Source organism: Acinonyx jubatus, chromosome A1, assembly GCF_027475565.1.
Source record: "Acinonyx jubatus isolate Ajub_Pintada_27869175 chromosome A1, VMU_Ajub_asm_v1.0, whole genome shotgun sequence".
Taxonomy (NCBI): domain Eukaryota; kingdom Metazoa; phylum Chordata; class Mammalia; order Carnivora; family Felidae; genus Acinonyx; species Acinonyx jubatus.
Window position 1 is genome coordinate 103,938,401 of NC_069380.1, and position 27,832 is coordinate 103,966,232.

At 40.0% G+C, this 27,832-nt stretch overlaps 1 long non-coding RNA gene across 1 annotated transcript; it reads left to right on the plus strand.

Annotated features, from left to right (window-relative positions):
- LOC128315084 (uncharacterized) lies at nt 1–27,832 on the plus strand. The gene is made up of 5 exons (XR_008297484.1): nt 1–204; nt 14,959–15,036; nt 21,267–21,382; nt 21,673–21,772; nt 26,541–27,832. It is a non-coding gene; the product is annotated as an uncharacterized LOC128315084 (long non-coding RNA).

Sequence of the window (27,832 nt, forward strand, 5' to 3'; positions counted from 1 at the left end):
AAGGTAAGGTTTAGACCAATGAAAGATGGAGTTTACTTTTGCAAGAGACCTGAATGGGTGTCTAGAAAAGCGTGGAATGACCATCTTGAGAACCTGAAACCCAGAAAAGATTAAGATGCTTTTTTATTCTAGAATTCAAATGGAAAATAAGACTAAACTGGGAAATAAGCATAACAAACCAGTTGACTTCTTATTTTTCCAAAGGTGAGTACTTCAGTGCCATCAATATCTATAATCATTTCAAGGTTTTTCTCAACCTCTTTGATGCCTCTGATTTGGAAGTGCCCCAGGCACATCCTCATTATCCTGCCTGCTGCCCGCCCCGGCTGCTTCTGGAAAGAAGCGAGGTTTGTAACTGTAGTTCGGTGGTTGGTGGCCCATGGGTATTTTGTAACCATGTATAAGGCATTTCTGCCGGAGAGACCACATTTTTCTTACCTTACTCCTCCGGCACATTTTTACTGAATATAAATAACTTCAATTCATCTTCACTTTTATATTGCCTTAGTTGCTGCTTCTAAATGCATTTCACATCAACTGAAGAGTTTTCTAAATGGGTGACCTTCACATCCTTGTACGGGAGAAAATACAAAATGAGACCTGGGATTACCATTTTAAATGGAATTGCTAGAGTAGAGAGAAAAATAGCTCCTTGGGGCCCTTGAAGCTGAGTTGATTAGTCACAAAGAGCTAGAGGCAGAACACATCTCCTCCTGCTATTTTAGCTGAATTTCTTGACTAGTTTTTAGGTTCTAGGCTTTAAAATGGAAATCCCCAAAGCAAAGAATGGTGTGTGAAGAATGAGAACATTTGTTCAGCGTCTGGGCCTTCAGATCTGCGCTCATTCACGTGGCCCAACAATACCATCCATTCTTTCGCCAAATAGTCATTGAGCACTACCTATGTGCCCGGTTTTTATACACACACACACACACACACACACACATGCACCCACGCACACTCACGCACGCACACACACCACCTATATTTTACATAGGTATATAAGTATCTTTCAGAAAGTGCTAGAGAAAACAACAGTAGGTCGAAAGAGGAAAAAGGAGTGTGGTAGGCAGGCAAGCTCGCTCAATTAGGGTGACCTGTGACCAGAATCCTAAAGTAAATGAGAAGATATGTAAACGTGTGTAAACCCACATGTGGGAGCTGCTTGGCATGTTTAAGGAACAGCAGGACGGTCCCAGTATCTGGAGCTGAGTGAGTGAGTAGTATGTGATGAGGCCACAGAGATAAGGCCTTAACCTCCTTCTCTTCCTCCTCCCTCCCTTCCTCCTTCCTTCCTTCCTTCTGTGTATTCATTTGCCCAACAGTTAGATTCATTTGTTTCAATTTGCTTCCAGTGTCAATTTTATTTTTCTGTCCATATTGATTTAATTCCATTTTCAACTAGGTAGGATATTAAGATGCTTTCGAAACCCAAAACCATGCAAACTGATATACTCCGAGAAATGTCGCCCCCTCCTGTCTCCCTTCTACCATCCCTGTGTTATGGACCACCAGCTTCATTATTTTCTGGGTTTTTATTATTCCTGTGTGTTTTGTTTGTTTGATTTTTGGGGGGGGGGGGGTAAGGATAAGAAAACAGGTGCATATTTTCTTATTTTCTCTTCTTTGTTATGAAAATTTTGGCATTTTAAATACGGTCTTTTGTACTTTGCTTTTTTTCCACTTGCTAATATCTCCTGGAAATCACAGTTGAATAGACTCCCACCGGGTGTAGCACAATAGTTTATCTGATTAATCTCCTACTTGAACATTTAGGAAGTTACCAGCGTTTTACAATTATAAGTAAAGCTGAAAACAAGTAACTCTGTGCATATTTTGTATTGATGAATGTGTATCTTCAGGATACATCCCCAGAAGTGAGACCTGCTGGGTCAACAGCAGATCCGTTTGTAATTTTGTTACTTGTCCTCCATTGGGGTGATATCATTTTATGTTCCCAGCAGCAATGTATGAGAGTGCCTGTTTCCGCAAGGCCTTACCAAGAGACTGTATCGTCAAGCTCTTGAATTTTTGCCAGTCTGTTGAATGAGAAATAGTATCTCAGTGTAGTTTTAATTTGTACTCCACTTATTGCTAAATGGAACATCTTTTCATATGGTTTTAACAGACATTTTTAGATCCACTTTGTGAATCATCTGTTCATCTTTTGCTGATTTTTCTATAGAATATTTTCTGTCAATTAAAAAAACTTACCGTAGGGGGGCCTCGGTGGCTCAGTCAATAAGCGTCCAGCTCTTGATTTCTGCTCATGTTACGATCTCATGGTTCATGAGTTCGAGACCCACGTCAGGCTCTATGGTGACAGCGTGGAGCCTGCTTGGAATTCTGTCTCTCCCTCTCTCTCTGCCCCTATCCCTGCCTCTCTCTCTAAAAATAAATCAACATTTAAAACATTTATTGTATATTAGAGATGATAGCCTTTTTTTTTTTCTGAGATCTATGTTGCAAACATTATCTTGCAGTTTGACACTTGTCTTTCGATTTTGTTCTTGATGTTTTTGTTTGAAAGTAGATCAATTCCTGGACTTTCTAGTCAATTCCATTGATCTTTCTCTCAATTCATGAATTTGGATGTGTTTTGAAGGTAGAGATGATAGGGTTTGGTGATGAATTTTATGTGGGGCATCAGAAAACGAGGAGTGAGGCATGACTCTTAAGATTTTGACCTGAACAAGCAGAATGTTAGAATTTCCACTATGGAGAATTCTGTTTTTGTGGAGAATACCAGGAGTTCTGCTTTGGTGATTTGAAATCTGAGATGCCCGTTAGACTCACTGGTGGAGATGTGAGAGGGCAGATGGCAGCAGGTATAGAATTAGGGAAAAGGCAGGACATAGACATGAAGACTTAGCCACGTAGAGACAGAATTTAAAACCATAAAACTGTTAGGAGGTTTTGATGAAAGCACTATGTCCACTTTGGGGATACATATCCTGATATCTTGAGGGTTTAAGTCACTCCCCAAGGAAAGCGCACTTGTGGGCCATGAATCTAGGGCTTGGCGTCTGTATTAGTCACCCAGGGCTGCTGTAACAAAGTACCACTGACTGGGTGGCTTAAACAGCAGAAATTTGTTTTCTTCTAATTCTAGAGGTTGGAAGTTCGAGATCAAGATGTCAGCGAGGGTGTTTTCTTCCGAAGCCTCTCTCTTTGGTTTGCAAGTGGCTGTCTTCTCCTATGTGTTCACACAGGCTTTCCTGGATAGCATGTCCTTGTCCTAATATCTTCTTATAAGGACGTTGGTTGTATTGGATTAGAGCCCATGCCGATAGCCTCAGATTAACCTAATCACCTCTTTATTTTTGTTTTTAAAAATGTTTATTTATTTATTTTGAGAGAGAGATTGAGAGTGAGATTGAGAGTGCATGTGCACATGGGTGTGAAAGAGAGAGTGGGGAGGGGCAGAGAGAGAGGGAGAGAGAGAATCCCAAGCTGGCTCTATGCTGTCAGCGCAGAGCCCGATGTATGGCTCAAACTGACGAATCATGAGATCACACCTAAACTGAAACCAAGAGTTGGACACTTAACTGACTGAGCCACCCAGGGACCTCTAACGTAATCACCTCTTTAAAGACCTCATTTCCAGATACAGCCACATTCTGAGCTATCAGGGGTTAGACTTTCAACAAATAAAATTTGGGGGTATGCAATTAACCCCATAACACTCCTCTTTCCATGATAGAAACTTGTCACGTGTTTGAGAGGAAATAGGGATTTAGAATCTAAAGGAACTTATTGTTTCATAAAAGACTTAAAATGATGATTACTTTGATGCTCAGGAGTTAACATTTCTCCTCTATTTGGAGAATATTTAGGTGGATGATATAAACACAATTGATAAGTAATATGATCCCACAGTCCTCAGATCTGCTCTCAGGGAGAAGGCCTTGTCCTCTCCAGGAAACACAAGATATGGAAAAGCCCCTGACATAGAATTATCACAGCAGTAAATTTGGGTCTTGTCTGGGGGAAAGAAGGAGGAACATATTTTACAATTGGTGCTAATGTTTATCTCAGAGAAGTTGTTCTTTGACTACTAACTAATGTGGATTAATGGAAGTCAGAAACATCTTTTAGGTAAACAACAAACAAACAAACAACACCAAAAAAACATATCCTAAACTCCATCCATACACTTTGTTAGAAGTAACTCCAAGGAAACTTTGCCTTTCAGCTGTAGTCTTTAGTTATATATAGGAATCAGGAGCCTAGACTTCTAAATTGTTGTAATTGATTTGTTAAACATTTGTATTTTTGGAAGTACATTAAGAAGAGAAGAACCAATCTGCCTGGGCTTCATGGAATGTTTCCATAACGTCTCCAAGTCACCTTTACTTGTAAAGGTCCTAAAAGTACTTTTCTGCACTATTTTGTAATCTGTTTTTCAATAGTTTTTGCTACTGGGTTATTATTCACTAAACTACAATGTCCTGGTGCTGGAAAACATCTTCATAAATTACAAACTGCAACTCATCGAGATTCTACAGGAGACAAATTGCTTCAAGTTTGCCTTCCAAGAATTTATAGTTATTTCCTAGTAACTTTGTCACTGACATCTGTGATAATGTTTTTGGAATTAGAATATGTTCTCTAACATTTTTGCTTCTCAGAATAAATGATCTGGATGGAGAAAAATCTGCTTGAAGACATTAGGCTGGAATAGAGGCTGAGACAACTTCGATTTTAGCTGATATTTAAATATTTTTTTAAAAAATACCATTTATTTATTATTTTTGAGAGAGAGAGATAACAAGAGGGGGAAGGGGCAGAGAGAGAGAGAGAGAGAGAGAGAGAGAGAGAGAGAGGCACAGAATCTGAAGCAGGCTCCAGGCTCTGAGCTGTCAGCACAGAGCCCGACGCGGGGCTCGAACTCACGGACCGTGAGATCATGACCTGAGCCGAAGTCGGACGCTTCACCGACTGAGCCACCCAGGTGCCCCTTGAATAATTTTTTTTAAAGTATAAGTTTGGAGGGCTAGTAAGACAGAATATTCCAATTGCCTTGGGTTGCTTAGGAAAGTGACACTGGGGCAGGGACGGTATTTGGAAAATGGCAGCCTATCAGCTGATATCATGGTGGGTAATGGACAGAAGAATGTATAGACACTGTAAAAGGAAATAAACACAAATCAGACCAAAATGTCAATGTTGATCAGTCAATGAAGGTTAATTCATCCTTAAAAGTAAGAAAATACACCCTACTTAGAGCAAAATGTGGGAAAGAAATAACTTCTGATCACACGTACTGCCCATCTTCGTTGGATGGACCTTCATCTTTAAGAACCAACCTTTGGTTCTCTCTTCTGTGTGGTGCCTAGGCTTCACTCACAAACGTTAGCTCCGCCTCGAGTTATTCAGGTAGTCACAAAGGTACACGGCCAGGACTGAATATTTCAAATGCGGACACAACGCTGCATCCCTGTTTTGGCATCTCTTTTTTTGTCAGTAAACAAAAGTCGCCGCGTCTGCCGGAGACCTCTGGAAATGCTAGCGGATACCAATGACTTGAAGACTCTGCTAACGAAACCACCTCACTGGCCGTGTGCTCAGTGTGCCCTTTAGGAGCTGTGTTCCTCAAATGAAATGGTTTCAGAAGCATCAGGCTTCCCAGACAGGATGCCCCTCTCTCCTGTGGGCCTGACTCTGCTTCCTGTCCTTTGTCACTGTATTTTGGGGGAAAGTCATTCAGGACTTCAGGACTCTCCTGTCCAGATGTTTTTAGTTCACTTGATTCTGGCTGCTCCCTTTCTGGCAAATTCTGAAAACATCTCAAACATCTCAAACATCTCACCCACCCCAACAAAAACGTCAAACAGGTTAAATACAGGTCTCCCTGGCTCTATTGTGATCAGCCCTTCCTGCGTTGGTTGTTTTTGTTTGTTTGTTTGTTTTTAAGTTTATTCAGTTTTGAGAGACAGAGAGAGACAGAGCATGAGTGGGGGAGGGGCAGAGAGAGAGAGGGAGACACAGAATCCAAAGCGGGCTCGCTCCAGGCTCTGAGCTGGCAACACAGAGCCCGATGCGGGGCTTGAACCCACGGACTGTGAGATCATGACTGGAGCTGAAGTCAGTCGCTTAACCCACTGAGCCACTGAGTATCGGAATTCATTGCTTGCTTTAGAGACTTGTGAAATGGCAAAGTGCGTGTGCTGAGCCCTTTAAATGCTGTCCTGTGGACTTGCTGTGCCCCTGGGCCACAGAGAGAGATAAGCTCTGGGACCTTGCCACGTGACCTAAACTGTAGTTTTGGGTCAGGTTTACTTTTATTCTACTCCTGATAGGATCCACTGGAGGGACAATAGAACCGTAGCTTTGTTATCACCAGAACACAACAGAAAGGTCTGGAACTTCTTTATTTTTTAATTAATTAATTAATTAATTAATTATTTAGAGAGAGTGAGTGAGCAAGTGCATGAGTTGGGGAGAGGCAGAGAGAGAGGGAGAAAGAGAATCTCTTGCAGGCTCCCTGCTCAGCGTGGAGCCCAGTGTGGGGTTGGATCTCACGAACATTGAGATCATGACCTAAGGTGAAATCAAGAGTCACAGGCTTAACCACCTGAGCCACCCAAACGCAGGACTGGGCCTTCTTGAAATCATACAGATATGTGTAAGAAAAAGTGAAAACCCCTTGATCTCTGAGACCACCTCCCCCCATCCTCAATCAGTGTATAATCAAGAATATGCCTTTATAATGTTTTTTTCTCTAAATTCACATAGGTAGAAAGTTAATGAATAGGGTGAGTTCCCATTGTGGAAATAAATGAAGACCCTCCCCCGCCCCAAATGAGAACAAGCAGAGACTATGTATTCAGAATTTGCTACAGCAAGGGAGCCAGCCGCCATCACTTGCGTTCAGCAGAGACCCGAAGGCAGGGAAAGAAGAGGGAAATCCTTGCAGGGGAAGAGGGAAGGCATAGGATAAGTCCTGATTGGAGGTTGTTGGCATGGGGAAGCTGCAGGTGGGCTAATCAGAAGTAGGGCATCTTATATGATTGCTTGGGGGTACATATTTGGCTTTTTCCTATTGTCCAAGGGTGTGAGCAGGGTTAAAACTAGGGAAGCTTAAGTGCACCTAGATGGCTCAGTCGGTTAAGCATCCGAGTTGGGCTCACGTCATGATCTCTCGGTTCATGGGTTTGAGCCCCACTTTGGGCTCTGTGCTGACAGCTCAGAGCCTGGGACCTGCTTCAGATTCTGTGTCTCCCTCTCTCTCTGCCCCTCTCCTACTCTGTCTCTGTCTCTCAAAAATGAATAAACATTAAAAAATTTTTTTTAAATTAGAGAGCTGTCAGTTAATAAATAATCAAGTCTTGGCTGTTTTGCACCAAGTGCTACCAGGGTAAGTGACTTCCTGGGCTGTTTGCTGCAGAGTTCTATTTTTATTTAGGGTCTAACCTTTCTGTCTGTATATGCAGTCTCTCACCACAAGTAATTATTTATTCATAGGTACTCTAAATATCCTGAATACGTTCCCATGTCTGTTGTATACTGGAAATCATAGTTTCTCCCAGACTGTTGTTTTTCATACTTATAAAAGTGTTGTTTTACATTTTTATATAAGCAAATCTTTTTCTTCATGACTTTGCAAATATGTAGCTTTCTAAAGAAGGCCACCCTCTTTATAATATTACAACAAATGTCTCCTAAATTTCCTTTTAATGTTATTGTGGTTTAAAAAATAGCTTTGTGATCCAGACAAACTTAATTTTTGCACACAGTGTCAGAAGGAACTACAGCTTTCTTTCCTTTTCCAAATGGGTAGCCATTTGGAGTTACGCATTCTTCCCCCATCGGCTCAAAAACCCATGTGCTTGCTTCTGGGCTTTGCTCTTTCAGTCTAAAACTTTCAGACTAAAACATCTCAGTTTATTTTGAGGAAAATATCCTCTTCAGTTTTAGTTTCTTTCCTTAACTTGCATTATTGAGAACATTTTTTTTTTTAATTGAGAGAGAGAGAGAGAGAGAGAGTAAGGGAGAGGGGCAGAGAGAGAGAGAGAGAGAGAGGGAGAGAATCTTGAGCAGGCCCCATGCCCAGTGTGGAGCCTGACATGGGGCTCAATCTCACGACCCTGGGATCATGACCTGAGCCAAAATCAAGAGTCAGAAGCTCAAATGACTGAGCCATCCAGGTGCCCCAAGAGAAGTATTTTTTAAATTTCAATTTTCATAGGCTTTGCCTCTAGGTATTTTATAAAATTATTGCTTCGTAGCACAAGAATGTGGTCTAATTTCTGCTTTTTGATTACTGAAGATTATTCTGGTCTAACTATGTCAATTTTTGTGAAGTTCTAATAGGTTTCTGAAAGTAATGTATATTCTCGATTTCTTGGCTTAAACATCCAGTCTTGTTATGATAAACCTCAAATCCTCTATGACCTTACCATCTTAAACAGTTTCTAAGACATTTATATTCAATTCTCTCAGTACAATTATGGATTTGCCGATTCCCCCCTGAATACCTAACAGCCTCAACTTATATTAAAGCAACATGATTAGTTGTGTAAATGTTCACGAGTATTATAGTGTCTTGGTGGATGTCAGATCTTACTATCTTGGATGCCTCTTTCCCAGTGTTGGAATGCACATCTGTAATTGGGAGGTGAATGAAAATCAAAGCAGAAAGCGACTAAATGTGGATTATTTTTACCTGGACACAACTGGGGCTCATAGTCTCCTCAAAAGAAAACATCTCATGACAAAGTCCTTTACCTGAGAAGTAGCAGACTCCTCCTGGGACTGTCCGGAATCACCACAGCCACAATGTGACCATGAACCCTTCCTGCCCTGGTGTTTCTGTTTCCACATAGTCCACTGCCCATTTAATTACTTACTTTTAGACTTTAAGACCATTAATTAGAAAACCTTTGGGTTTGCTGGGCTTTTTTGTCTTGGCAATGTTCCTTTCATGCTCTTACCATTAAGTATTGATTCTGTAGGTCAGGTTCTCCCATCCTGAGTACCTTTTACTATGTGCTTGTTATACTATCTTTAGATAAAAATGTTGCGATGGGAAAGAAGTGGCTGTTTAACGGCTATTAGGTTACTTTTTTGAGTTGAGATGTCAAGCATTCAGGGAAAGGGTGCCTGTTCTCCACCAGCCTAGAAGTCTGTTTTGTAGCTCTCAAGACTGGGAAATCACTGAATTCCAAAAAGCTGCGATTTCTTGTACAAGCAAGGGTGGAGAGTACCCAGAACTATACCAGGGGTTGTGAGTGCCATGGCCACTGTGACCTTAATGGATACTTTAGTTCTTGTGGATTTTTTTTTCTTTTCAATAGGGGCAATTAAAAGTATAAGTAATGCAATCACATTTGTATAATGTTAGTAGGATTAATGTTAGTAGGATTCACGTGTAAATTAATACATTCTAACAACCCATTTGTATGTCAGGCTATACACCCCCGTTTTTTATAAAAATGGACATTAGCTGGAAACTACTAGTAACAGTAGAGAACACAAAAGAACCCAAAGAATATTCCTTGAAGTATTGACAAACATTTTGGGGAGAAAACACCCTCTCTTAAAGACCATTAGAAAATAGTAGAATACATGGAGAACGGCTAATTGTAACAGCATTGTCTGTAAACTTTCCAGAAGTTCAGAGAAATTTTCTTCTTATATAGATATACCTTGGTTATTCTAGACATAGCTTTTACAGACAAGACATCTCTTCCTAGTCCTATAATTTTGAGCAGGCCAGGTATTTTAAGGAAGTTGGGAGCATAGAACATTTCTTCTCTGTCTTGGGGTCTCAGTCTCTCCCAATTATGCAAAAGAAAAAGGCAAACCTACGTCTGTCGAGTGCCAGTCATTTGCTGAGTACTTTTATATGCCCTATTCCACTTTATCTTCACCACAAACCTGCAGTGTTAGGATCCACTTACAGATGATAAAACCGCAGTTCGGATTAAGTTTCATATTTGAATTGCTGAGCTTCGAATCAGCAGGGCCAGGCTTTTATACCAAGTCAGAACTTCCGGTCTTTCAAAATCATTATCGTGTCACGGGAAGCTCTTGGTTATATAGGGGAGTCAGACAGTAGTTGAGAGTAACCTGTGGACCCACTACTTGTGATTAGCATCTGAAGTGGGGGCAGTCTGGTAACGTGGAGCTCTTAACCTGTGGGGACTGTGCTAACTCTAGCCAATTCGTGTCACATAACTCACACAGCTGGCGTCAGAAGAGTTTAGTAGAGGAGAAGAAACACAGGAATGCTTTTCCTATTCCGCAACAATAAATTACCAATACCTTTGTAACAGAGACAGCGATTCAAATGCTTAGTCCGGTTTGAAGTATGAAGAATACATCATGATTCGTAGGACTGGATGACTTCTTTATTTATTATCATCTACCATGTTTTCTTAATAAAATAACATGGAGCAGGGGAGCCTGGGTGGCTCAGTCAGTTAAGCCTCCAGCTTCGGCTCAGGTCATGATCTCGCTGTTAACCTAGCTTAAGCCCTGTGTCGGGCTCTGTGCTGGCACCTCAGAGCCTGGAGCCTGCTTCGGATTCTGTGTCTCCCTCTCTCTGCCCCTCCCCTGCTCGCAGTATGTCTCTCTCCTTCTCAAAAAATGAATAAACATTTAAAAAAAATAAAAATAAATAAAATGACATAGAGAAAAACAGAAAATGATCACCCTGAGTTTCTAATGGATTGTTTACAGGCTATCCTACTCAATATTAGAGACGCTAAGGCATCATGGTTAACAGCGTGGACAATGGAACTATGAAGACTAGATTTTACATGTTTCCAGCTATGTGACCGTGAGCACATTATTAATCGAAGACCCAGTTTTCCCACTTGTAAAGCAGGCAGAGTAATCACAAGTGCCTCACAGAGATCTGAAGGGATGAAATATGATAATGCGTGTTCTTTATACATTGAATGACTGGTAGTGAGTGCTCAATAAATGTCAGCTATTACAGAGACGCTTTCCATATGAAAAGTGTGTTCTGATTACATTTAAAATGGAAATTTGGCAGATAAAGGACAGAAGCTCAAACCCAAATTTTGCCAGCATGTTATTTTTTGTTAATGATATTAGCAGGATCAGAATGACTTTCTGTTCATCTGGACAAGTGCACAACCCCTGACCCTGTGAACTTGGGTGTTGTGGAAAGCTAATCATCCCAGCAATGTCAGTGTCAGGGCAAAGCACCAGCTGGAGGAAATTTAATCAGAGATACATCTTCCACGTTTTTATGTTACATTTTATATACATTTAACCTAACTAGAATATTCATAGAATAGGAATAGAGAATTCATAGAATATTCATGAATATGGCTTCTTACACCTCTCATGTCTTATTTCCTGGGTTTATACATTCTTCCATCACACACACACACACATACACACACACACACACACACACACACTCTATTCAGATAATCATTTATCAGTTGATTTATTGATAATTGTAGAACTCTGTTGGCTAGAAGATGTCACTGATCATGAGCTGACTCTGTAAACAGGGAAGAGAAACTGTTGTAGAAAAGGGGTCGGAGAAGCAGAAGAAAGGGAAAGAAAAGACACTAATAGAAAATGCCAAATAGAAGAGAAAAACCATCATAAATAAAAATATGGAGACCAAGGGGAAGCCATAAGGAAAGGAGTATTTGGTGTGAAAAATTAGTCCATAGATGACTGAAGGAGAAGAAATATTTGAGAATTTCTTATGACTGTCACCTGCACTTACATTTCATACTGTTTCCCTCAGCTAATTTCCCTAAGGAAAAGAAGGCTATTGTCCATCTACAGCACTAAGAGAAAGTGCAAGCTTAGACCGTAGTCACATTAAACATTTGCCATAGCTTTATGTGCTTAACTCTTCACAAACACTGGCTTAGTTGCAGTTTGCTGGCTCTACACTAGAACTTGAAAGAGGGTTACACGCTGAGAAATAAGATGATTATCAGGGTTCCCAGGTAAATAGGGCAGCGTACTGGTCAGAAGAGCCAGTGTCACCACCAAGACATAGTTTTCCCATCTGTATGTAGAAATCATCGTATGCGTCCTTCCTTCATACCCGAACAACAAATGAGTCAATGACTAGATGTGGCCAATGAGGTGGAAACACACTCCTTACGTTTAACACTGTAAAGCGGCAAGTTGCAAATGGATTGCAAGATGGCGAGGTCCGGGAGGGGGCAGTAATGAGAGTTTAGAGCACCAGTCTCCAAAGGAAGGATACACCATCCAGCCTGCAAACAAGATTCAGGCGAATGTATATGCATATCAGATGCAGAGTGATTGGTTGCCGGGCTAGGCTTCCATCACACAGAGAGGACAAAGGAAGATTCTCCTTTGGGGAGTCTGAGCAGCCTGAGAGAATTATGACCTGAGCTGAAATCAAGAATCTAACACGCAACCAACTGAGCCACCCAGGCATCCCAAAAGATTTTTTTTGGAGATTAAAAATTGAAAAACTCCATGAGACGTTGAAAATAAAGTTAGAGAAATAGTCAGAAAGTAGAGCAAAAATGACAAAAAATAGGTGAGAAGCGATAAGAAACTTAGAAAACAGTCCAGAAAATCTAATACATATAAAAGAAGTTTAAAAGGAACAAGAATGTGCCATTTGAAACAACATGGATGGAACTAGAGTGTTACTATGCTAAGCAAAATAAATTGGCCAGAGAAAGACAAATACCGTATGATTTCACTCATATGTGGCATTTAAGAAGCAAAACAGATGAACATAGGGGAAGGGAAGGAAAAACAAAATAAGATAAAAACAGAGAAGGAAGCAGACCATAAAAGACTCTTAAAGATAGAGAACAAACAGAGGGTTGATGGAGGGGAGGTGGGTGGCAGATGGCATAAATGGGTGATAGGCATTAGGGAGGGCACTTGGGAGGGTGTTGGATGTGTACGTGATGAGTTGTTCAGTTCTACTCCTGAAACCAAATACTATGTTATATGTTAACTAACTTGAATTAAAACAAAAACTTGGAAGAAAATAAATAACTTGTATTTTTAAAAAAATGAACAAAAACAGAAAATATAGAAGATAGGAAATCATAAAAATTGAAGGCATTTCTTCAGGACTAAAGGTCACGAATGCCCAGATTAAGAGGGGTCCTAGAAGGCCCAAACAATGAACGAAAGTAGGTCTACGTAAGGCACGTCACTGTGAAATTTCAGAACTGGGCACAGGAAAGATTCTCAAGGCGTCCATATGGAAAAACAAATCATATACAAAATGTTAAATACCTTATCAACTCTGTAAGCTAGAAAAGTGGAGAATTCCTTCGAAACTCAACAAGAATATTATTTCCTAGGTAGAATTTAGTACAGAGCCAAAATATCAATCAAATAAGAGGAAAGTACAGATGTTATCAAATGTGACGGACATCATTTTCCAGAAAATGCGACACACCCAAACTGAGGGAGCAGGAAAAAAACATGGAACACAGGAAACAAGAAATCCAACACAGAAGAGAGGGAAAAGGAACCTTTGGGACAAGAGTGAGGAGGGATTTCAAGAAGGCTGCTCTGTACCCAGGATGCAGGGTCAATGTGCCACAGGTTTAGATGGAAAATCTGTAGCCAGGGACAGTGCAGAATGCTTTTCTCTGTTGTGGACCTTCCCCCAAACCAGAGGGAAGAGACAGGTACAAGGAAAGTCACTGAAACCACTGATAAGATCCAGGATGATATATGATTGAGAATGAAGGGTGGCATAATAAAAAATTATGGTCTACGGTAGCCTGGGTGGCTCAGTCGGTTAAGCGTCTGACTTGGCTCGGTCATGATCTCATGGTTCGTGGGTTTGAGCCCCGCGTTAGGCTCTGTGCTGATAGCTCAGAGACCGGATCCTGCTTCGGATTCTGTGTCTCCCTCTCTCTCTGCCTCTCCCCCACTACTGCTGTCTCTATGTCCTTCAAAAATAAATAAATGTTAAAAAAAAATTTAAAACATTTAAAAAATTATGGTTTACACGAAAGATTGATGTCATTTTTTTTTTAATTGAAATCGTGGTAAGAGCTTGTGATTCCCATATACAAGAATGAAGAAGAAAACACAATCTTACCTGAGTAAGAATATATCACCCTTATATCCAATCCTTCAGATGCTACACTATTTTTCCATTAATGAGGGATAGGTACCTCTGGGAATGTGATGGTTGTCACGTTTATTTTGAGAGAACATAATCATTATGCATAATAGAAGCAAGGACTGTATCAAAGTCAATCCTGGCAGGAAATCTGGAAGGCTGGGAATGTCTTCCCCTGATGGAGCAGTCAGGGGGAGAAGAGAGTCCTTATAAAATAGGACAAGGTCTGTAGCTCAATTTTGCTTTAAGGAATCCCATGCTCTTGACATGGGTAGCTATGTTGAAGAACATAGAAAAATTGTTTTTTCTCTGGCAACTGAGGTGTTCTGTGTGTCTGATTTTCAGTTCAATTCTGGGAGATTTCTGATTGTCATTCCTCACATAGACCACTCCAAAATACATGCCTTTGTATTTATTAATCTTTATTAATCTTAATTAATCTTTATTAATCAAGATTAATCTTTATTTATCTTAAGATCTAGAATTCTAAGGGCACCTAGGTGGCTTAGTTGGTTACATGTCTGACTTTGGCTCAGGTCATGATCTCACAGTTCGTGGGTTCGAGCGTCTTTTCGGGCTGTCTGTTGACAGCTCAGATTCTGTGTCTCCCTCTCTCTCTGCCCCTCCCCCCACTCGTGCTCTGTCTGTCTGTCTGCCTCTCTCTAAAATAACATTAAAAAATTTAAAAAAGACTAGAATTCTGGTGATTTTGTCAAAGAAATATACACTTATTAGATTGTTTTAGTATGCTTTGTTTTGTATAAATTAACAACTATGGCCAGTTGTTTAGAATATGTAAGTGTTTGGGATGACATTAGCATTAGTGAACGTCTTTGAGAATTTCACTGGTGAGGTACTGTTTTTTCTTTGTGTCTCAGGACATCAGGAGGACGTGTCATGGCCCCATCAGCCACAAGTACTACCTGGAAATGGAACATGTCTCCACACCTATGACAGTGGGTATTCTCTCTTCTTAATTGGTTTTGATCCACGCTTTCCCTCAGACAATGTGAACCATGCTGTCAAAATCCATCTATTCAATTCATTAAAGTCTTCTCTCTTTAATTTTTGTGTCAAGATTTGACAGATAAAATAATGATAACTAATGGTTATTACTGAAATGAAAATGACTTTGCTTTTGTTTACAAAAGTTACTAATGAAGTTCAAAGGCAATTTTTGTTTTGTGAAAGGAAAAATTGTTTTAAGTTTATTTTCACCTGACTAGGAGAGATCAGAAATAGTTCAGTTGCAGCCTATCTGAATTAATTGCTTATGTAGAGAACTTGCAAAGGAATTTCTGCATTTATGTTTTATGGCCCTAATCCTAACGTCAGATTTTTTTTAAAAATTGTATTTCATAGCTGATATCTTCTGTGGTTTATCCTCAAGAAAATCATATTTGTCATGGGCGATTCTGCAGAGTCGTTTTGGTTTGCCTAGAAAACATACCATCTAATCCTTTTATTTAGTTGAAAATAAACAATGAGGACCAGCCCATTGTGAAACTGTCAGACTGTAACTGTTACAAAGCACACGAATTAAAATATATATTGGAAGTTGCTTTTAAAGACAGAAGAGCTTTTAATGCCATCTGCTTTGCATTAACCCAGCAAAACTCCTATCTGACGTACAACTCACTATTTTGAGTACCATTTGGTATTCCCAAAGTTTCTGAATATCGGCTTTGAATCTTATGATGTGAATGAAGTTAAAAATCACACAGCTGGTTATGTAACTTACAGTCATAAACTTCAGGTGTGAAAAATAAAGGCAACTTTATTTTTTAATTCTGAACTCAGAATAGAATGCTTCCGTTTCTTACTCAGCCAAATAGCAGGAACTTTTTTTATCTGGTTACTTTCAAGCAATCTGTGTTACTTGTAGATTTGATCTCAAGTGTCTCTGGTAAATAGATCTAGGGTTTCCACTTCCTCTTTATTCTCCCTCTTCTTCCGAGGTTGAACGATGTTCAGGGGTGGGATTGAGAGAGGCACGTGTTTTTACTCCCCATGTGCAATGGGTACTTGAGCGTATCACACAGTTGGGTGTGTATCTGTATGTCTGTGTGTAAATACTTGGGGAACAAAGGACCCCTGCTTAATGCATGCCTCTGTGGAGGCATGATTGTATGAGGCATATTTTGGAATACAGATTGTGAGTCTAATTTAAAGATCCTAGAGTATGTAAGGAGATTTCAAATTCCTGGTTGTCCTTTTGTCAAGAAGTTCTAGGTTTGTCACGGAAGGAAAAACACTGCTGAGAGAGGCTGAACGGCTCCATTAATGTTAATATAAGATGCTTTGAATAATCAGACCATACTTATATATGTATATATAGATATAGATGCATGCATATATGAATATAAATTTACATATTAATGAGCAACTATTTATATGTTAATATACATATGCACACAATTAATTTACATATTATATACATATGTGAATATATGACTTTACACACGAATATACACACTATATTTCTCTTATTTGAATTTAAAGCATTTTGACTCATATCTCTATATATGTTTGACATTTTGTAAGATTACACAGGGGTGTATACATCACACACTCACACAAAGCAATTAATGCTCTCCATTCCAACCTTTTCCCCATTATTCAAGATACTTAGGTGAAATATGTTCTTGGAATACCATGAGCCTAGAAGAAAACTTTGGTGAGACTCCTGTGCATAATCTTGTCGCTTCCCCATGGCAGGGCTGTGAAATCCATAAAGGAGGTGTGAGAGTCTTCCCACTTCTCATTCACACTTGTACAACTGCACCCACTCACCCCAGAAGTGTTTCTAACGGGAGCTGTGCACTTCCCCCCCTCCCCGGCCCCTCTGCGGTCCCTTCAGCACTGCCTCTCCTCAGGCCTTCAGGGTCCTCTGAGAATCTAGGGCCGGGCTCAAGCATGAGAGTACCTTGTGCCTTCCTGTCTTGTGTGTGCAAAGTGGACACAAAGAGATGAAAGAGAATAAGACTCCAAATAACACAACCACGTGCAAATGTACAGCCAATTGGTTGCCGTGGAAAATTTCCTGAGAGCCGTGAGCCTTGGATTCTAAACTAAGCTCAGGATGTCTGGTGTCAGAAGGTGACACGCTTTTGTCGCACACCCCAACACCTCAGGCTTTGAAGTTTTCTTCACCTGATTTTACACAACGGAGGAGAAAGGGAACACGGTCCACACTGTCCTGCTCTCATGCAACTTTTTAAAGAGCAAAATCAAGGTGAGAGCTAGGCTCGCACAGCCTTGAGGTGACAGGGAATTTCTGGCCATCCTGTTGGAAACTAGACTCTTCAGAAATAACGTAATCTTTTTCAGAATGTCATTTTTGCCTTCTTGGCATGAATGTATAAATCATTAGTACTCCGTGGAAAGGGGCTTTTTTTTTTTTAATTTCCCAAGCATCAGAACTCTAAAAGTTTATTTGTTATTGCTGAAAATGTGTGGATTTTGGAGGTTACCGGCATACTCAATCACTCCACTTTATTAGCACATTCAGAGTGATTGCAGAAACTAGTTGGCAGGGCTCTGGAAGAAATACTGATATAATATCTCTGAAGGAGGCTGGGTCCCTTTCCTCCAGAAGAAGGAGGCTCGGTCCCTTTCCTCCAGAAGAAGGAGGCTGGGTCCCTTTCCTCCAGAAGAAGGAGGCTGGGTCCCTTTCCTCCAGAAGAAGGAGGCTGGGTCCCTTTCCTCCAGAAGAAGGAGGCTGGGTCCCTTTCCTCCAGAAGAAGGAGGCTGGGTCCCTTTCCTCCAGAAGAAGGAGGCTGGGTCCCTTTCCTCCAGAAGAAGGAAGCTGGGTCCCTTTACTCCAGAAGTGAGCAAAATAGGATACCCCTATCCTATTGTTACTCATGTCTTGGAGGAGGCTGGGTGCCATGGTTTCTGGTGTCTGTCCCCAACACGAGGACCACCACTCCCCACAGCGTAGAAAGGGATCTAGAAATGAATGCGGCCATGTTAAAGTTTGCCTTCTTTTTTCTTTTAAATATCCACTAGCCTGCTTGTTGATCCCCACATGCATCCAACCAATAGTAACCAAGCGTGAATGGATACAAGTATCTGAAGAATTAGACACAAAGCAATGTTTCACGATAGATTTCAACATTGCATGGCCATGCAGGAGGTTCAAAATTTCTTCTCTGCTCTGCAAATCATTTTGCCTCCTTACCTGGAGGAGAGAGCGAAAATGAGAGAGAGAGAGAGACACTTACGTTCCCTACCTTCGGCTACAAAGTAATTACTAAAATAAATGACTTCTAAACGAATCTGTGAGAATAAATGAGACATTTTAAGCAATAAATAGTGAATTCTGGCAGAAAGAGTTTCTCTCATCAGAAAAGTCAGTGAATATAATTAAAAAATGTGAGGAACCAACCCCTTTAGATATGTTGGATATATATTTATGAAGTGTATTTATGGCCACAATATCACCTTTTCTAAACGCATTTCAAAATTCTTCCTGAAAGCTTGCCTAAATAAATATATATTTATGCATGGCAAAAAAAAAAAAAAAAAAGAAAGAGAATTCTTGTTATTACTTGTGTCTAGGAAAAAATAAACACATTTATAACTTAAAATCCATTTACATATCTATTCTTGGGGCGCCTGGATGGCTCAGTTGGTTAGTTAGGTCTGACTCTTGACTTTGGCTCAGGCCATGATCTCACCATTCGTGAGATCTCTCTCTCAAAATAAGTAGATAAACATTTAAAAAATATATCTATTTTCCCTGCTAATCATTTGTTTATTTAAAAATATTCTGCCTTCATTAAAATTTTTGAATACTCATAGAAATTTAATAGCAGTGACAAATTCAGTTAATTATCTCAAATATTTATACCTATAATAAAGGCATATGGTTTTGCTTAACCTAAAAATTGTTTCCTGTTTTAATCACAGGAATATATACTGAAGAGTGATTTGTGAATTTTCTCACTACTTTTCCTTGATATGGTCATTGGCCACTCATGTCTTTGGCTGCCAGATATATTCAAGAAACATTTGTGTATGCCTTTATTAGAGACCACACCAGAAACATTAAGCCTGGTTGAAATACGAGCTCCTTGAAAGGCAAATGAATATTTTTTTTCCCTTTCTCATTGCAGCTAATGACCTATTTAAGATTGAGCCACTTATACAAGAATTTTTTTTAAAAAATTTAGAAGTATAAGTGGGTTGAAATTCATGAATTGACTAATTACGGTCATAAGCCCATGGGTAGCTGAAGCATATAGCCAATATGATGAAGTTCAGATGATTACAGCATTATTTAAATAAGTTCAACAGAGATTAGAGGTTTTTCATTATTTATAATTATTATGCAAAGAGGCCCCTTACAATCATAACCTTAAAAATATTGCCATGTATACTATTGGGCATGAATATTTTTCACTTACAATCTGTGTATATAGTCATTACTATCAAGACTGTGTCTTAAGTGCTCCTCTGGGCTGGGCTATTTAGGCTAGCTTTGTGGGGAATGAGGCACCTGTCTCCTTGTATATGAGAATCTCGAGAAAGCTCTTGGGGCAAAAAATACCTCCCTCTTTGCCTGTAATTCCATCTGTGATACACACTCATTCCTGCCATTTTGATTCCCTTCAATATAATCCTAATTAAAGTACAGGATTCCAGAGAAAGTCATATGTTAAGGCCTGAATATCCATCAACATCACTGTGTTGATCACAACTCCTTCCTAATTGACAGCTGGTTGAGAACAGAATGCTAATGAAGTTGGTAAATTTTGATGCAGGGAAATATAGAAAGCACTTTCTCAAGTCAGCATGTGAATTGACAATACAAAGGGTCAGCACTGAAGACAATGTCTAGGAACAACTCTGGGACCCCAAATAAGTTAAACTCAGTTCCTATACCGACCCTAAATGTCAATCTAAGATATAAAATCTGTATACATGCAGACATGTTAAACATTCAACAGTTCCACTACATAAATAAATATTCACATTATAACATTCAAAGGATGATATAATCTATCTACTTTAGTTTTTTAAATATTTATTTTTGAGAGAGAAAGGTAGGGAGTAAGCGTGCATGAGCAGGGGAGTGGCAGAGAGAGAGGGGACAGATGATCTGAAACAGGCCCTGTGCTGACACCAGACAGCCCAATACAGGGCTCAAACCCATGAAAGGTGAGATCATGACCCGAGCTGAAGTTGGACACTTAACCGAATGAGCCACCCAGGCGCCCCTAATCTACCCACTTCAGGAGACATTTTTTTCTAGTAGGTAAAACTGAGAATCATCAGAATACATATTCAGAGGAAGCAGATTTGGGGGAGACCCCCGCATTTTTTCAGAGGGAGCCAGCAAGATTTTAGGGTATGTATGTTGTGGGAGGAGCTGTATACTTGAAGAGAGAATATAGATGTGGTTGACCTAGGAAAGATGAAAGAAGAGCTTGCTTTATGAAAGGTAGAAAATGAGCTTGTATTGTGCCAGACAAAAAGCTTCAGGTTCAAAACTGGTTGCTCCTGAATAATATTAAGCACAGTAAGTTTATCTTTTCACTTCAATTTCTAGACTAGGGGACTGTTCTGGGACCAGACTTTTTGATTGGAGTTTTCTGAGTCATCTTTATAGCTTGCTTTTCCTATATAGCAAAATTTGTTAGTCACCAATGCAGAGGGAGAAAAGAACCTCACCCAGTTCTTACAAACTCAGCAAAATTTTCAAAGTTCTTTCCTCAGCTGTTGATATTGTGGGCTAGTAAAATCATCAGTGAGTTTCCAGAAAAATAGGCGTTGCAGGTGAACTGCCTTCCAGGATGTGAATTAGGCACAAGGACAATATCTACTGTGTGTGGGTGTGTGTGTGGGGGGGTGACCATATATATTGGGACAGGAGATCTAGTATGTATGTAGGGAACTTGGGGTTTTCTTCTAACCGAAATGACCTCAGTATTGTTCTGATAGCTGTTGAGGAGTGCTACGTGATACCCAACGTTTACTCCAACCTGGTAATTCTAAGATTTTTCCTGTTGGAATGAAAATAGTTTAGACCTTCCGTCTTTGCTGTTGCTCAAGTTTTAGAAGTCTTGAGACTTTCACAGAGGCGCTCATCTGTATGAATTTCTAGCTGCAGTCGTGTGATATTTTTTTAAAAAGTATGAAGATCTGAAAGTAAAAGACTTTGTCTCGGGCCTTGCATTAGCTCTCCTACTGATCTTGCTACTCATTGAGAAAGACTGTATCCATGGTGATCAGGAGAGTAACAAGTGGGAAACCTTCTCAACTGGAACAGAGCCCATTTCTCCCCCTGGACAACAGGTAAACTCACACCACAAGTTACCAGCGGAGTTCACACGGCTAACTGAAATCCAGAAGTACCCTGCAACTCTGAAAGAATCTTTTCAACTACAGATTTTTCCTCGACTCGGAGAGATGTAGCCTTATTTGAATTATTCTGAAAATGCTCTTCAACACCAAGACGCATAAACACGCTTGAGATTTCTTTCTTTCTATTTGGATTTGTTTTCTGCCTGTCTGTCATGCAGAATGATAATGGGCTGAAGCCGTGGCTTCCATTAACAATCATGGCTCGTATCCCATCTTTTCAGTTCTGATGCTAATCACGGCAAGGCCCCAGCAGCCTCTTGAAGCGCCACGGAGCAATCCATGTTCAGCTGTGACCGGAATTCCAAACGTAGAAAGTAAAAGGTAATGCTTCCAAATAACTCATCAAGAAATGTTTTCACACGAGCACAGGCCAATTTGAGCATTTCTTAAAGATGTGACATTGCAGTTATGTTCATTCCTGTTCTTCCTTCCTTTCTCCCTTCTTGTACTGGTTTGCACATTCCTGTGATTCTTGGCATTAATATTCATTGCTGATATTACAAAATCTGATTTTCATATATTGAAGAAAATATGGCGGTTGCCTTCAAAGGACTCATAGGTGAATTGAAACAGTGGCAGAGGACCTCGGGCCTGGGTGTCAGAATTGGCGCACCTGTTTTTGAATGGCCTGTGAGCTATGGATGCACTTACATTTTTAAATGATTGTGGGAAGGGCACCCGTGTGGCTCAGCTGGTTAAGCATCCGACTCTTTTTTTCTGCTCAGGTCATGATCCCAGGGTCCTGGGATCAAGCCCCAAGTGGGGCTTCATGCTGAGTATGGAACCTGCTCAAGATTCTCTCTCTCTTTCTCTCTCCCTCTGCCCCTCCCCCCAAATACTAAGCAAAAATAAATCAGTGATTAGGGGAGAAATCAAATGACAAATAATATAATTTGACACGTGAAAAATTATATGAAAGCCAAATTTCAGTGTCCATAAATAAAGTTTGACTGGAACACAGACACATTCATTTGTTTACACATTATCCCTGGTTGCTTTCCTGCTCTAACAAAATTTCGTAGTAAATACTAAGACTGCCTGGCCCACAAAGCTGAAAATACTTCCTCTCTGCCCCTTTATGGGAAGTTTCCTGACCCCTGACTTAGAATGTAAAACAGTGAGTTCTAAAATGAAGACGGGAAGGGGCGCCTGGGTGGCTCATCGGTTAAGCGACTTAGTTGGGCTCAGGTCATGATCTTGTGGTTTGTGAGTTTGAGCCCCGCGTCGGTCTCTGTGCTGACAGCTCAGAGCCTGGAGCCTGCTTCAGATTCTGTGTCTCCCTCTCTCTCTGACACTCCCCTGCTTATACTGTCTCTCTCTCTCTCTCTCAAAAATAAACATTAAAAAATAATAAATAAAATGAAGACACAAAGAAAGTGATGCTCTGAGGGGAAATGAGATAAGTGCCTTGGGTGGTTACATTTTCCATAATCAGTTATTAGTACTTAATATTTTCAAGACATCTCATATTCGTGGAGGTTTTTTTCCCCCCACCAAGAGTATTTAACCATAATGGCCAATGCAAGCTGAGGTGACCCTATAATTACAGTGAGTCAGAAGGAAATGGCTTTTTCCAGAGTAAATAAGAAAACTGAATCCATAGGAGAAGGAAAAATTTGCTTTATATCCAAAATCTTCTAAATTTCAATAAATAAATGGGTGTTGCTAACAGAATTGGAGGAGAATTTTCTACTGTCCCTAGTAGAGCCTTGGCAGTTCAGGGGCTGAACAAGAGTCTGGGCCTAGAGTTTCACATCTGAAAGAATGATGGGTGGAGAGAAGCAATGCTTCCCTAAGATTCTCCCACAGAGCTGACTTCTAAATTCACAGCCTCCTCCCCTCTACCTACTTCACCACTTTGCATTCAATTCCACCCTATCTTTGAGGTTGAGGACACTGACAATGCATAAATCCATTGCATGTTGTTTTCAGATAACAGGTCTTATAAATATATATATATATATATATATATATATATATATATGTATACATACACATATATACATATATATGTATATACATATGTATATGTATATAAATATACATATATGTGTATATATATACACACACACACACACATATATACATACATATATATGTGTATATATAGTTTATTGTCAAGTTGGCTAACATACAGTATATGCAGTGTGCTCTTGGATTGGGGGTAGATTCCCATGATTCATCACTTACATACAACACCCAGTGCTCATCCCAACAAGTGCCCTCCTCAATGCCCATCATCTATTTTTCCCTCTCCCCTGCTCCCGCCTCCATCAACCCTCAGTTTGTTCTCTGTATTTAAGGGTCTGTTATGGTTTGCCTTCCTCTGTCTGTAATTATTTTTTTCCCCTTCCTTCCCTCCATGGTCTTCTGTTAAGTTTCTCAAATTCCATATATGCATGAAAACATATGATATCTGTCCTTCTCTGCCTGACTTATTTCACTTGGCACAATACCCTCCAGTTCCATCCACGTTGCTACAAATGGCAGGATTTCGATGGAGGAGAGATTCAGTTAATAGGTCTTAATCACCAGTTATTTGGGTACGTGCTTTCAGATGGACATTTTCAATGCTCCACTCCCCTGTGAAGTTTCCGAAAGTCCTGTCTACTGGCTAATGTTTCAAAAGAGGAAAAAGTCAGGGAGGAAGGGAAGAAAGAACAAGCTTTCGAGAATGATGATCCTGACTCCTCATTAGCGCCTTACACAGTATGCCTTTTAAAAGGCATACTCAGCTGTTGAAGTGTTCCCAGGAGTTAAATAAAGCGCAAGAAGGCACTCACGGAGAGCATATGGGGAGGGTTAGCACACCTATCCTCATTTCACATCTGAGAAAACTGAGGCTCAGAAACATTAGTCAATTACCCAAGTGTATAGAATTTGGGAACTGGCAGAATTAGAGTTTGTACTATCGAGTAGAAATTTTAGGCTTCTTCTTCCATACCATAACTACCACCCTGTTGTAGAATATGATGAAAGCTACGTGTCTAGATTTAGCTGTCTCCGTTGGACATAGTTTAAAGATATCAGCTTAGCACCTTGCATCCCTGTGAGGATATTTCCCTTAGATGAATGATATGACCTGTGTTACCTATACCAAGACTCCTGAGAAGAAGGTCTTGAAGCCCCACGTATGACAACTTCAGCTCTTAAGTTAACCTTGTCTGGAGAGTTCCATATTTACATCAAGGGCTGAGTGATAACTTTCTTTTAAAACCAAGAGAGAGGCAGATGACTCTCAAAAGAATGAAAAAAAAAGCCTGGCTCGGTGAACTCAGTACAGAGTGACCAGATGTATGGCATAGGGGAGAAGTACTGTCAGGGGAAGCCAGTCCTTAACCAGAAGTGGAAAAATCACCTCATTCAAACTGAATTCTGTGAGGCTTACAATCAGATGGGAATGTATCACCTATGTCCCAATATATATGGAGGGTCTCCCACATGCCTTAAGCCATGCTTGACTTTCTGGAGGATGCAAGCCTCCTTATGAAGGTTCATATGTAATTAGGGAGATAGGATATATACTCTGTAGAAGTGTGTCCATTAAATAAAATTGTGCTCCTTGTAAAGGATCTGAACTGGAGCAATTCTGCCAAGTTACAGAGGCAGTTGCTTAGCACTGACTACTGCACAGTGGTAACTGCTACCTCAGGAAGTGAGATGAGGAATTTTCCATCCATATCAAGAACACGATAGAGTGTAAACAAATGACCTCTGGGGCCACTGGCCTCCATTTGAATCCTTCATTCATCACCTTCTACCTGTGTGATATTGGGCAGGTCACGTAACCAGCTTATGTCTCAGCTGCAAAATCAGGATAATAATACCTAATTTGTGAGGATTAAATAAACTGTTACATGTAAAGCATCTTTAAGCTGCTTGGCATAGAGTGAAAGTTTGCTAAAAAAATAACTCTGACATATACGTTAATGATTCAGAATAGATCTCACTATTTTTTTAAGGTTTCCATTCCAACTTGAGCTTAGGTAGTAGGTTTTAAAACTCTGCTTACATTTGAATTTACTGGATTTATGCTGAAATGAAAAATTATAATGTACTTTATCATGGGAAAATGTGCTATGATCATTAGTGTCATCAGAAGAAAAAAGATAAAAGTAATATTATGATTATATAATAGCTTGTACTTATATAATAGACTATACCTCTATGTGCCAGGAATGATTTTAAGCTCGATTATATGATTTTAATTCATTTAATCCTTACAACAACTCTAGAAGATAGGGGAGTGCTATTATTAAACCCATTTTACATATGTAAGGATACAGGCACAAGGAAATTGAGAGAAAAGAAGGACAATGCAGTTATTCAAATTGCTTTATGTCTTACATTCATGGTAACTATGAACTCCTGGCCATCCTTTAGACCTCATTCTTTTATATGTTTGTCATCTATTAGTGTAATATTTTAAGTGAAATTTTGTCTATGAATTATTTATACTAAGATTTTGCTGACTGTGTATTTTATGGAGGATCATTTGGGGATAGGGCCAAGCTAATCGAGGAATGGACTATGGTGGATGAGTGGTTTCTGGAGAGGATTAAGAGATGGGTCAGAGAATTGGAGAAGCTAACACAAATGACAATTGCTAACAACAGAAATAATTTTCAAATTACATTACGCTTCAATATGACCAGCATTTGAAAGGGTAAAGATGCTGGAGTGTAGGTACTTAGTTATTTTATGGCAAAATCTTAATGGCAAAAACTCATTTAGCAAAGCATCATGAGAAAATTTCCATTCAAAGTACAGATGAAAGCACCATGATTTCTAATTACTCCCTGAAATGAGTCTTTATTTAGGTCTTCACAGAATATGCTTCTGCTTGAAATCCATTGAATTTATTTTCATTTTATAAATAGTAGCCTTTGAAGGGAACATAGCTAGTGCTGTTACCAGCCACTAAGTTTGAATTGAACCATTACTCAAATCATGATGGATTTGGATTAGTTTTCTTTGTGTTTATGAAAACATGCTTGTAGAATTGCATTTTTCTTTTCATCATTTATCAGTAAGAAGAAAACTCAAGCATTTTAGAATAACACTATAATTCCGTATGATTGGTTTACAGGCAACACTGAACTATTTTGATACTCAAATGGATTGTGGAAAATACTTCCGGATATTGGATGTTTTCAATGTGAGAGGCAGGACTGTGTATGGAAATTGTAACTGTACTTCAGTCCTACTGGATCGTCTCTTCTGCCCCCCAGAGGGTGGCAAGCATACATGTTAGATTTGGGTAGAAGTTCTTGCAGCAGGGAATGACGGCTCACCACCTCCTGCCATGCTTCAGAGCCTTCACTCCTCAGATTTCAACAGTTGACCTCTGCCTGTGGAGGTGAAGTCTCGAGGCAAATAGTAGAGTTACCCCCATTTCTTCTTTCTTTGAGAGAAGCAGTCTGTAAGGCAATACTTCAGCCCCCTGAAATACGTCCAAGAACCCTCAAGAAATTGCTCTCATCCTTCAGTTGAAAATCACCTTCTAATTTTCTTCCTGAAATGCTGGTGTAACCATTCTACTCTGGAAGAGTGGAGTTCTTGAAGGGCTATGTGCTCCTTCCAGTTATCCTGATGAAGGTGGTATGTGCTCTGGAAGGCTCACCCAAGCATGGGAAGATGGTGGTGATACTTTTCTTGTGTGCATATGATAGGCATAGAATCAGCATTTTAGGTCTAGTTATAACCTCTTTCATTTAGCAGCTGAGGAAAGCTGGACCCAAGGGCTATCTTGCTTAGGATAACTGTCCCACAGCCACTGTAAGCATACAAGTTCCTTTTTTTTTTTTTTTTAAGCTTACTTATTTATTTTGAGAGAGACAGAGAGAATGAGTGGGGGAGGGGCAGAAGGAGAGGGAGTCAGAAGATCTGAAGTGGGCTCTGGGCTGAAAGCAGAGAGCCTGATGCGGAACTCAAAGTCGCGAACCACAAGACCATGACTTGAGCCAAAGTCGGATGATTAACTGACTGAGCCACCCAGATGCCCCAGAATACAAGTTTCAAACTTGCAGGCACTGCTTCACCTCCCACACGTCCCAACCCAAAGGACCCACGAGTCTTCCCACGACGTTCCATCGTCTTTTCTCAGTGGTCGATTACACTGCTCTGAATGAGTTATTGTGTCCACGGTTGCATAAGATTCCCTCCAAACTGCAGCTTGTTTGCATTCTTGTCATAATATACAGCCAGAGACTCAAAAAATTCTCCCTGAAATAAAGGAACTCAGTATTCTTAAGCTAGCAAAACTCTGATTGCTTTATTTATTGATACCCCCTGCAGTAAAACATCACAGAGATGGAGTGTGGAGCTCTCTTTTGGTGCCAAGCTAATTAGAGTACAGTTGTGAGAAATGGTTTTATACTA